We start from the raw sequence: 13424 nt of genomic DNA, 5'->3' as shown, positions 1-13424 counted from the left end.
TGGCTGTGGTTACTAGGTGACTAGTTACAACGATTCACCTTTACCCTTCACTTTTTTCAATGTACCTAGATAAAGCAAAAACTCTTAGTAGACCCCAAAATTACACCAACAGTACACATGACAGCATGGATCTGAAATTCATATTCTCATTCACCCCAAATGTGCAGCAAGAAATTTAAAGAAGCAAATTAGGGTTCTCTAACATGCTCCTCTGTTGGATTCTCAGAACTGCTTTTTCCTACCTTTTCTTCTATGGGTCCATATGTAGTTTAAATGACCTCCTTATGCCAACCACAAAGTCACCTTTTCTTCAAATCTCACCCTTTTATCAAATCTCAGATCCCAATAAATACCCTGCATGACGTGTTCTTTGAACTATATTTTAAATATCCAAGAACAGCTGAAAGTGGCTTAGTAGTAAGTTATATCCCTGAGGCCTGTGTCAGTCATATGGTCACGTGCAATAATAGCAATAATTACATGTAATTACATTAATTTGAAAATAATTCAATGTCATAGGTGAAGGTAAACTTTCAATTATGTCCACTGTGCGTCCTTTGACTAGATTTTGGTGAATCATTAGATAAATTAATCACTTGCTTTGCTGCAAATAATTTATTCATTTGACAGATTCCCAAGTAAAAGAGAGATACTATTTCACTTACTGTCCTGAGACTCTCTGTTTTGTAGAAACACATATTATTTTTTGTTTGTCCAGGTCTCTTATTACTTGATAAACTTGCATGCCTTGGCATTGGTAACCTCGGGAAGGTAGATTGTATTAGTTTGGAAGTTTAATATTATGTACTAGAAAGCATAAAAATAAATTAAACAAAGAGTCTGTGGGAGTAACACATCTTATAAGACATTTTTCTAAGGCCACAGAGGCTCTTGTAAATATCACTTCCCGTCCTACATACATTTCCAGGGAACTGTACTGATGATGTGGGCAGGGACAGCATCTACATACATTTTCAGGGAACTGTACTGATGATGTGGGCAGGGACAGCATGTACCACAGCTGATCCAAGAAGCCTAAGTCTTGGTGGTTACTTCTCAGAAAGTTTTGCTTTGTTTTTTTTCTAAGTTAGGTGGTAAATGGCCACCAAGAGGTAATTCATAATATCCTGACTAGTCAATCTTACCTAGGTGCCTATATTTCTTATTAGTGCTCTCCAGTCAGCTTAATATATGATCATTCCTTTGGAATGTTAAATTTTTATTTTCATTTAATACTGATTAAACCCCTTCTGTTTTTGAAAATTATTCTGTCAGAAAAATGTAACTGGATTCACAAATCTAGACTAAATTGATTGAGGAACACTGTATGCCCAGTGGTTTTTATTTTGTTTTGAGACAGGCTCTTGCTCTGTCACCCAGGCTGGAGTCTAGTGGGGCAATCTTGATTTACTGCTACCTCCCACCTCAGCCTCCAGAGTAGCTGGGACTATAGGCATGTGCCACCATGCTTGCTGATCTTCATATTTTTAGTAGAAACTGTGTTTTGCCATGTTGCCCAGGCTGGTCTTGAACTCCTGGACTCAAGGGATCCACCTCCTCAGTCTCCCAAAGTGCTGAGATTATAGGCATGAGCCAGTGCACCAGGCCCCAAGTGTTTTAACTATGAAACACAGGGCCCTGTCAGAGATTATTGCTGTTTTACAAACATACTGAAAATACCAACCTACAGTTATTTTCTATGTAAATGTGTGGATTTCCACACTGTTGAAAAAGGAAGCCATGATTTTATGCCTTTTTTCCAACTCACTGTGGTAGCCAGACTCCAAAGGTATCCCCAGTGAGCCATGCCTCCTGGAATTCATGTCCTTAAGCTGTCACTTCATTTTGTATCTGGTCTTGCATTAACCATTGGAATGTGGCAGAAGTAACAGTGTGCCAGTTCCAAGTCTAATTTTGAAGAGGACTGGTAGCTTCTGCATCCTACTTTGGCATGCTCACTTGTAGGAACCACCATTAAAGAAACTTGGCTACCCTGCTGAAGAGGCCATGCAGAGGGGCCTCACAAGGAAGCCACGAGGAGAGGCCCTGAGATCACATGGAGAGATGGAGAGGCCCAGCCCAGCATCCCAGTGGGCAGGGTGATAGGGGGAACTTTTCTGATGACTGTAGCCCCAGCCAACATCTAGCCAACTTCTGCAAATGATATAGCTCTGGAGAAATGAAACAATATGCCCTTGTTTATACCATCCTGGTTTTATTTGATACATATATTATCCATTTGCAAAATAATTAGAGAAATGAGATAAAGGTTAAATGAATTTTTGAAGTCACATAGACTGAATGAGAATGCATGCTTATTTCCAAATGTCTTTTCTCTCTATTACATACTCCTTATCTCATTAGAAACCTTTCATCAACAAGGAAGCCTCTGATTCTAGCCTATTAGACAGCCACTTGTTACTTCCAAACATGCAAAAGCATCTGGCTCCGGCATAATGCTTCATATTACCAGAGTCAGAAGCTCCCCTCTCAATTCACCTGCAAAGTTTTATATAAAAATGGAATGGTGGCCAGGCGCAGTGGCTCACGTCTGTAATCCCAGCACTTTGAGAGGCCGAGGCGGGCTGATCACAAGGTAAGGAGATCGAGACTATCCTGGCTAACACGGTGAAACCCTGTCTCTACTAAAAATACAAAAAAAATTAGCCGGGCATGGTGGCGGGCGCCTGTTGTCCCAGCTACTCGGGAGGCTGAGGTAGGAGAATGGGGTGAACCCAGAAGGCAGAGCTTGCAGTGAGTGGAGGTCGTGCCACTGCACTCCAGCCTGGGTGACAGAGCGAGACTCCGTCTCAAAAAAAAAAGAAAAAAAAAAATGGAATTTCCATTGCTGGGGAAGGGGGGAAGGGAGGAAGGGAGGGGAGGGTAAAGCAATCTAAATCGGAAGCACATTGTCTCAGTAATGCTATGTAAGTTCTGAATACCTAGAGTTTGTAACTGATTCAAAATTTAAAAAGGAGGAAAATCATTGTTTTTCCAACATTTACCTTAAGGAAAAGCTTTTGTTTAATTTCTTTTTTTTTTCATGGAGGATTCTATATTTGCTCATTATTGTCTATATATTTATATTCTATATTTGGATATTATTAAGAAAATTGTACCCAGCTAAAATGTAAATAATTCAGGTGAACAAATGCATTAATATTTTGCTAAAGAGTCCATGTTTAGTGCTACAGTATTTAAACATGGAGATAAACTGGTTTAATATAACTCAGAGATCATAATTTGATGTGAGAGTCCCACCAAATTTATTGTTACAATCTCAAAAAGCTAATAAGAAGAGTAAATCATTTGCAGCCAAATCAGGTGGATTAAGACCCCAAGGATGTGGGAAGCAAAGAAATCAACCTCACACTTAGAGACATACACTTTAAAAGAGAGAGGGAATCTTTTTTTCTAAGAGACCTCATGGAAGAAAGAAAAGGGTATATGGTCTGGAGTTGTTTGAGAGAGAGAATACATCTGAGAAACAGCTTGTCTGTAAGGTGGAACCATCATTTGAGCATTAAAGATTTTATGGTTTATGACAGTGTAATCTTGGTCAGAGCCACCACATACAGCTAGCTGCACAGGCTGTGTGCTGCACAACTTCAGGTGACACCATTCAAATGGACTGTGATGTGGTTCACATGGACTAGAGTACATCAAGGTTGTGAATGCAGTTAAAGAGCATGTTTGAGTATTTGTAAAAAAGCCAAATTTCATGAGTTGATACACAAAAATTTATTTCTCTTCTCTAATAAAAAGCCCATAGCTTATATGGTAGCTGTACGATGCCATCAGGAACTGCCTTTCTTTCTCTTCTACCCTCTTGAGTAACTTTCATCCTCATTTTCACTTCACCCTTTGGTAAGATAACCAACTTCTTCCATGTTGCCTGGGGTTTTCTCTATTTTAAAATGAAAAGTCACATGTCTAGGAAAACTCCACAGTCCCTGATTTTACCAGGAGGGTTGGTCACCCCACAAGGTCTCAAACTGTCATTCTACCTCCATCTCCTTTTATCCGTTAGAAACAGAAGATGAGGGAAGTAGTAGTGAATAAGTGGTAACTGGCACCTATATCAGGAAAATAAACTTTTTCAATAATTGTCAGCACATTTGTACTTACGTTTAATTTACCAGAACTACACAAGGTAGGTAGGGAAGTAGATTATATTAGCTAGACACATTGCTGCTCTAAAAAAAAAAATCAGAATTCTATTAATATTAGAAAGAATTAGATAAATTATATTAGGAAGAAATTAGAAGTGCCTGCATAACTTTGAGGCTTTCTGTAATATTCTCAGCATCTCTGGAACACAGTGCAAACAATGAAGGCAAATTGGGGCTGGGGATTGTCAAAAAAAGAATACCAGAAGGCTAAGGAAACATTACTTAGGGGTATGCATATCATTATTGAAATGATTCATTATCGCTACATACTGGCAAGAAATCAGATAAAGCCAGGAATAGTGTTACCTATTGAGAAAATGATAGAAAGGATAAGAATTTAGAAGAAAATATCAAGGTTTATTTTAGATCCTGGGGAAAATACCCGTATGAGAAAGTGATTTCTTTCATTTCATTGCAAACAGATTGTTTGCCTTCAACTTAATATTTATCAAGTAGTTCTCTTTTGTTCATTGTAACATACTAAGCTTTAAGGAGGAAACTTTATTTAAAATTTTATTAAAATGATATTTCTATTACACTGATAACAAATCAACAAATAAATTAACAATGAAAAGGAAAATCAAATAGAAAAAGAGGTAGTGATTTGATAACTGAAAGATTTTTTAAAATTTATTTCAATGAATATGTGTGTGGAAAGTTTAGCTAAGCATTTTAATGTCCCATGACAGTTTGAATAGATTATGGATCAAAAAGGAAAGCCGTTCATCTGCAAGTCATAAGTGACAACTGAATTGAAAACATCACCTTGTACTTAAATTAGACCACATTTGAATTAGTCTTATATGCATTTATTCTGAGTGGGAATAAATAGTGCGGTAAGAATCCCTGTGAAAGACATAATGTTTATATGTGAATGTTCCAATTTCTCCTAGTTATAGTTAATGGGATTAAAATACAGTGTAATCCAATCCAGCAATATTTAAATAAATATGCTTTAGAGAATTAGTAAAATATAATAGGTCTGGAATTATTCAAATTTTTCTTTGTGTCTATAAATAAATGAGAATGAAGTGACAGACTTGATAGACTAAGATTGTGAACATGCTGATAGTAGGAATTTTCAAATGTCATGGTGAAATATAAAACAACCTTTTGGAAAGAAATAACAAATTTGATTTTAAGGTGTGGACCTCATTTTGATTAAATACTATTAAGTATTAATTATTATTATTATTATTTTGAGATGGAGTCTCACTCTGTCACCCAGACTGGAGTGCAGTCGTGTGATCTTGGCTCACTGCAACTTCCACCTCCTTGGTTCAAGCAATTCTTCCGCCTCAGCCTGCTGAGTAGCTGGGATTACGGGCACACACCATCATGCCTGGCTAATTTTTTCTGTATTTTTAGTAGAGAGGGGGTTTCACTATGTTGGCCAGGCCGCTCTCAAATTCCTAATGTCAGGTGATCTGCCCACCTCAGCCTCCCAAAATGCTGGGATTACAGGCGTGAGCCACCACACCCAGCCTAAATATTAATTATTTCTTTCATCATTATTATACTAAGGATATGATACAGGGTAAATAAAAAAAGATGGAGAGTAGATGATATAGATACATCATAATTATTTTTGAGTCAGGACATGGTGAACATAAACAGATTAATTTCTCAGAGAAAGAATCCTCCCTTATGATAACATTTAAAAGTGTAAATTGGAGATTCTATATATTTATATTAAGATGGTTGATATATTTGGGATATTTATCCCACCCAAATCTCATATAATACCCAGTATTGGAGGTGGGGCCTGTTGGGAGGTCATGGGGGTGAATTCCTCATGACTTGTTTGTGCCTCCTGGCTTGCTTGTGCTATTTTTGCTACAGTGAGTGAGTTCTCATGAGATGTGGTTGTTTAAAAGTATATGGCACCTCCCCCAACCCTCTCTCTTCCTCTTGCTCTTGTCATGTGACCTTCCTGCTCCTGCTTTGCTCCCTGCTATAACAATTCCTTGAGGTCTCTCTAGAAGCTGAGCAGGTGCCAGCCCCATACTTATACAACTTGCATAACCATGAGTCAGTTAAACCTCTTTTCTTTATAAGTTACTCAGTCTCAGGTATTCCTTTAAAGCAACACAAGAATGACCTGACACAATGGTCAAGAAATTCCATTGATGGAGTCAAGCCTGTAAGCTTGTGTACTGATAAAATGATCCTGGAAATTTTGACTTCTTCGAAGGAAAACCAAGTCTATATATCATTTTTGTATAATATAAATGAATTTAAAACATTTTAATTATAACATTATTGTAAAACAATTTTTCGGAGGATGAATATTATCTCCTTTTGACTCATGGAGTGGAAGAAAAATGTCATTAAAGTGTTGATTAAAAAATGTCTCCTCCTTAACACTTTTGTCAAAAAGACCCAGCAGTAAAAGGGAAAGTTTTTGGAGGAGAATTTGCTTTTTGCCCCAAGTCAGCTTTTTATGGGGTAATCGATTTTTTATATCTATTGCAACATCGTATACTATAACCTAAAGCTTAGCGGCTTGAAACAACACTGATTTATAATTTCTCACATGTCTGTAGGTTGACTGGGTGTTTCTTCTGCTAATCTCACCTGGGCTTTATGCAGGTGCAGCCAACTGGTATCACTCACATGTTTGGGTCATCAACTAGAATGACTGAAAGAATGGAGTGACTGATTGCACTTTCTACCTGTGGCTTCTTCTCAACACGATGCTTTCAGAGTTCCCTGAGAGTTTAGGAAGGATGCATACATCCTCTTGAGACCTAGATTCTGGAACTCAGTGTTACTTCTGCTAGAGAAACTCACAAGGACAGCCTAGATTTAAGAGGTGAGGGAATAGATTTCACCTCTTTATGGGATAAAGTACAAAACATTATGATCATACTTGTAAAGTACCACAAATGGAAACCCTTAATAATGTAATAAACAATATAAAATCTTCACCAGAAAAAGCAAAAAACACACAAACACAAATTCTATGTTAATGTTAAAGGAATGGTGCCCTTCTATGTGGTAGGACCCCAGATCTTAAAACTTTGATTTAACCAGCTGAAATAACTCAGAAACAGAAAATCAAGTGCAGCATGTTGTCACTTATAAGTGGGAGCTAAATAATGGTTATGCATGAACAGAGAGAAGGAAATAATAGACACTGGAGATTCCAAAAGGGAAAAGCATCAGAGACGGATGAGGTCTGAAAAATTACCTACTAAGTATAATGTTCACTATTCCAGCGATGGGTACACTAGAAGCCCAGTGCCACCACTACACAATATATCCATGTAACAAAAACTGCAGGTGTAACCCCTTGAATCTATAAAAAAATTTTTAAAAAATCCTGCTAGTCGGTGTTCAGAAGGAAATGAGGAATATATTATTGGAAACTGGAGGAAGGGAGATCCTTGCTGTATGGTAGCAGAAAGCTTAGAAAAAAATTGCTAAATGTAGAAAGCAGACCTTGTAAATAATGAACTTGGATATTGGGTTGAGGAGATTTCTAAGCAAAGTGTTGAAGGTGAAGCCTGGGTTCTTTTTTCTGCTTATAGTAAAATGTGAGAAGGCAGATAAACTGAGGAAAGTACTGTTCAATTAAAAGGAACCATACTTGATGATTTGGGAAATTCTCAGCCTATATGGATGGCAAAATGTGCAAAAATTAAGAGATTACTTCTGAATGTATACCACAGAGAGAAACTCAGGATGTGACTGTACAACTTTTTGCTGCAACCTCAGAAAAAACAAAAAAGCAGAGTGTTAAATACAAGAGATTAAAGATATTTATCGTAACTCTTCTCAATCAAACCAGAGAGCCTCGAGGAAGCTTATTGACATCGTCCCTCAGCCATGTCAGCAGAAGCCAAAAATAGAGAAGGAATTATTTCAGAAAAATCTGTGGATTATTTTTGTCTAATGGAATGAACTGTGAAATACACAAAAAGCCTACAAGGTAATTGGGAATAATTCATGAGAAGAACTGACAGCTGAGAGTGAAAGGGACAGAGACAATATGAAGAAGAAGGAGACTCTCTTAACCCTGAATTTATCCAGGCAGGAAGCAGGGACTATTAAAACTACTCATCAACAAACACATGCTACCTTTTATGAAAAAGAAAGGATGTCTCAAAGCCAAGATCCAGAGGATACAGTGGAAAGCTACAGAGGATGTTCCCAGGCCTTGAAACCTAATGGAGTTTTCCCAGCTGGATTTAAAACTGCTTCCATTTTCCTCATTTTGGGACCAGAATGTTTTTAACTGTGTTTTCTATTGCCATGTAACACATGATAAAAAATGCAGTGGCTGAGCAGAGGTATCTGAGACAGGCTCCAGTGTTCTCTTGTACCCAGTATGGTATGAGTGAAAATCAAGTGTTTGTTATATGCTTTGGAAGATCTCACACATACCTGAGATCTAGTCGTCTAGATTATGGTTTAAGTAGGACTAAGGAAGGAAAAGCAGCAACTTACATGGACTAATAACCAGAGAACCAATGAGAATATGGACATTTTTAGCAGAAACCAGTATGACTATATGATGACAACCATTAATCAGTTCATCCTCTTTCCATTTCCTGCTGTTTCTTAACTATGTTTGAGCACAGAGGAATCCCTTGGAACATAGATCTAATTTCAAGAATCACTGGGAAGATAGACTCTGAGTTGGCCAAGCAAACCGGGCATTGACTGAGGAAACCCAAATTTTTTTCTGAGATTATCCTAAATTGACTGAAATTCTGAGATTAAGTTTCTAATATTCAGCAAAAGGGGAGCCAAAATAGAAATACTTTGAATTACAGAAAAAGCAAAATCATGTTTCATGTACATTGAGTTGAAGACTAATTTTTTTTACATGTTGAACTTCCAATGTGGGTCTTATAACACTTTATTTACTTTATTTGCTGGCAGTTCCATCTTCTTCACATAGATTGTAAACATTTGAAAGGCAGTAAATTGGTCTTACTTGTTTTGGTATTACCAATGACTGCATGCTACTTGTTCACAAAGGTGCCCAAGTACATGTTGAATAATAAATACTTACCACCTTTGATCATTGTTTCTTTGATACAACATCCTTGTGATTCTTTATGAATAAAAAAGCTATTTCTGAGTAGTCACTGTAATGATTTAAAAATATAAACTTTTTCTCATTTAAAATTAATTTATTTATTCTTTTTTGACTGTATTGGTAATACAAAGAAAAGTAGGAAAAAGTAATTATATGTTTAAATGACACAGAAATTGGATTCTAATCTTCAGTATCCATATATACATATTAAAAGTAAACAGTGAGTCAGGCTCTTTTTATGAGTGCACTATTAGCCTTTGAGAGTTTAGATGTAAACTAACATTAGCTAAATGAAAAATAAAACAGATAATGATAAACATATTTAGATCATTTCATGCAATAAGAATGAGTCAACAGAAAGGTCCAAAGGATCTTGTTCTAATTCCATTATGTATACCTTAATATTTTTATAGGGTATATTTAAAAATTCAAATGCCAAACAGTATAAGATAAGAAAGAGCAATTATATATAGGTGCTTGATTATAAAATTGCCCTAAAACAATTCCTTTGTCATTTATGTAGATTTAGGGGCAAAAGATATTAGTTATAATTGACAGGTATTTAATAATATGTGTGCTTGCATGTGTGCGCCTACTTGTACCCATATATATCCACATAAATATTAAATCTCTTAAACTTTAAATTGAGAAATATGAATTTATAAAACCTGAAATCAACCAGTATCCAACAACATACCTGTAATTGTCTACCTCAATATTATTAAACTTTGTGAGAGAATACAACATGAATTAAAAACACACTCCCTGACTTGAAGTATGTATACTGGAATTGGAAAACGAAAACAATACTGATAAAATAACTGAAGAATATTTATAGAACATGCCATAAAGTGAAGTCAATCTCTACATTTTAGACTCTGTTCTGTGATTTGCAAGTTAACATCAAGCCAAATATGTTACACCTGTTGCATTCAATTTAACTTTATAAGTTCAACATGATCATAGAAGATATTATACTAACAAGAAACAGCTGGCTATATATTTTTTAAATATTTAAAATACAATAATGAGGAACTATTTTACTTTAACACTAAGTGGTATATTTTCTATTATAAGACCTCCTGCTTAGATGGCTTCTTTTAACTGGACAAAGAGTGGGCAGCTGACTCAAGTCAGAGGATTTATTGATTGATCAGGCAGTCTATAGGGTGAATAGGCCTGAAAAGTTCTGCAAAAACTGAGATGACTTGGATCAATAACATTGTACACTATGGAGTAGATATTAGTATCCACAGAGAAAATTAGGCAGGTAACAGAAGGAGCTAGAAATGAAAGGATGCAGATACCATAAATTCCAGGATCGTGATGGCTTATGCTAAAGAAGAAGTTATGAGAACACAGAAATTATCAATAAGCAGGATAGCTAAGGTAATAAAAAAGAAGAAAATTGTAAAATCAGTTTGTAAGAGAAACAAAAAAATAAAGACTCCAAAAAGGAGGCACAGGAATGAAACTAGTGGGACCATGTTCGTTGAAGAATCATGAATTTTTACTTCTGATGTTCCTAGTGCTGCCTTGAATCTAGTTCCAATCCCCACATGTCCTGATTCTACTCTGGATCTTACTCATCTATTTCTGTATGTCTCATCTCTCTCACTGAGCCTTATGTTAAATCTCTGCTACTTGAGCTTGTTTAAATGACTTTGTTCCTTGAAACCAAAAGAGCCTGATCAAACATTATATTTTAGGTGCTTGGGAAACAAAGAATCTCTGTACCTAAAGAGTTTAGTCACCTGAAATAGGGAAAACATTATAAATAGATGATTCAGAATATATATCATAAAGACTGAATCATTATTCCCACAATGGATATAATTTTTTTTCTGATTTTCATAATCCTACAAACATATAAATTTAGGCCTAAACTCTTTTTTGACTTTTGTTTCTTGTTTGCAAAAGGTTGTTGTACAACACCACTTGGGTGACCAGTGAAATTCATCCATGGCTTATCTCACTATTTTCAACAAAAATACTTTCTGTCCTCCTAATTTTAGTTAATGTCACTAGGATACATTCAGTAATATTGATTTGACACCATTGTGTCTTTTTAAATTTCATTTCTGTCAATTCTAACAATCTAACAAGACCCATAAATTGGTCTTCCTCTTTCCTCTTTCCTATACTAGCTGGAGTCCCTTAAATGGTCTCTTTGTAAATCAGCTTCAAAATTAATATTAGTAAGAACAGCTCTGATAGGTCATTCATCCCCCCTTCTCAGAAACTCTCAGTAGATTCTCACTGCTACCAAGCCGAATCCTGATTCTCTGACCTCTTTCAAGATCAAGTTTGGTTTCCAATACTAATACTCATCATTACTCTAAATATAATTTCCACTTTGGTCAAACTAGGTAACCACTAGATGTTTCTATGTGGTTCGCCTTCCCTGTATGTGCCCGTTCTCTTCCCTCTTTTAGCATGTCCTTCCCACATTTTTTTAACCTATCAAAATTCTGTTTCTTCTTTCTATCTTTCAGGTATAATTTAAATCCCATTTAAAAAAAAACGTGTATTTCCTTAAACTTGTCACCAAATAAATTCTTTCTTACCTGAATTCTCATAGAAATTGGTTTGGACATCTCTAATGATAAATACTGATTATTTGTGGAGCTTATTTCCACTCTCATACTCAAACTTTTTAAAAGCAGGGACCATACATATTCATTATTGTATTATCCCCCCCCTATCCATTACTCTGCTTTGGCATTGCTATTACTCAGGAACTCTTGTTGAATAAATAAATGTACTATGACTAACACAGGGAACCACAGAACTACTTTTATAAAAAGCAACCTCATTTAATATAGCCACAACATGATATTTTCATTTTAATTCAAATGAACATATCTTTCCATCCCACACAAATCTGTTCCTCCTCCTGGTTCCCTCTTACTGTTTGGCTACATTATCTACTTGGTTGCCCAAGTCAAAAACCTAGGATTCACTACACACATCATTTTTTCTTTTTCTCTTGATAATAAACTATATTTTTTCCTACTAAATATATTTTATATCTCTCCTTACTTCACTTTTTCATCATCACTGTTTAGTTAGGATTTTCATTATCTCTCTTTTCTGGTACTCCTGCTCCAGTTTCCACCATCTTCTACACTATTGCAGAGCAATCTACCTTCCATGCTACTGCAAAAATGATCTTTTGAATACAGAAAAGTATGAACATCATTCTTCTTTGTTAAATTTTTTTTCTCATTGACTGCCTTTAATCTGTGTTAGAGCTAATATCTTGTATATGGCCTTTTGTGATGTGTCACCTAACTACCAGTCCAAGTTATCTCTTGATCTTTTTCCCATATGCACTATGTGCGTAATAAATTACTTGTGCACATTATACTTTCATACTTTGGAAAGCATTCTGTGTAGGTACAAGGCTTATTTTCTTTAAACACTTTACCCTCAGAATTTGGTGGAGTGCATTCCACCATCATTTAAAAGGCACATGGTAAATTCTTTTGAAACAATTAATAAATTAATAAATAAATAAATATAAATTATAGGAAAGGGAATTCCTATATTTCTTAAACCTTAAATCATTCTATGTTTTATTGTCAGTAATTATCAATCTTTTAAGGAGTAAAAGAGACATTAAGAATTATCTTTGTTCATTGCAAATGAATGGCCGTAAATAAAACTTAGGACTTGAGGCAGCAATAACATGGCCAGAATTTTTATTTTCTTTAGTATTAAAAAGTAAAATGAGTAACCAACACTATAAATAGAATGCTAGATTATGCTTAAATTTACTATTTCACAAAATTTGAAAACACATACAACATTCTGTATTTTAGAAATGTGACAATGTAAAACATGTTTATGGCATTTTTCAATGATGAGGATAATTGAACTGGCTTTTTCAGAAATTATTATTATCACTACTTTGGTCATCCTAATGCCCTTAAAACCTATATTATGTTAAAGAGAAAGGATGAAGAATTGTCTCTGCTTGGGATGATACACAGATTCTTATGTCTTTGGCAAAAAATATATCACAGTAATAAGAAATATTATACTTCAATAAAAAGTGAATATATTTTATACCAAACAGTTGGCATAAAATTGGGCAATATTCTGTCTGTGGCTCTCACCTTATAGATGAGAAACAATAAAGTAATTTTAGAGGATTAAAAAGCTCCATAAATCTTACTATTCTCAAGTTATCAGCTTTA

This window comes from Papio anubis, chromosome 3 (assembly GCF_008728515.1).
Source record: "Papio anubis isolate 15944 chromosome 3, Panubis1.0, whole genome shotgun sequence".
Classification (NCBI taxonomy): domain Eukaryota; kingdom Metazoa; phylum Chordata; class Mammalia; order Primates; family Cercopithecidae; genus Papio; species Papio anubis.
This window is presented reverse-complemented; position numbering follows the sequence as displayed.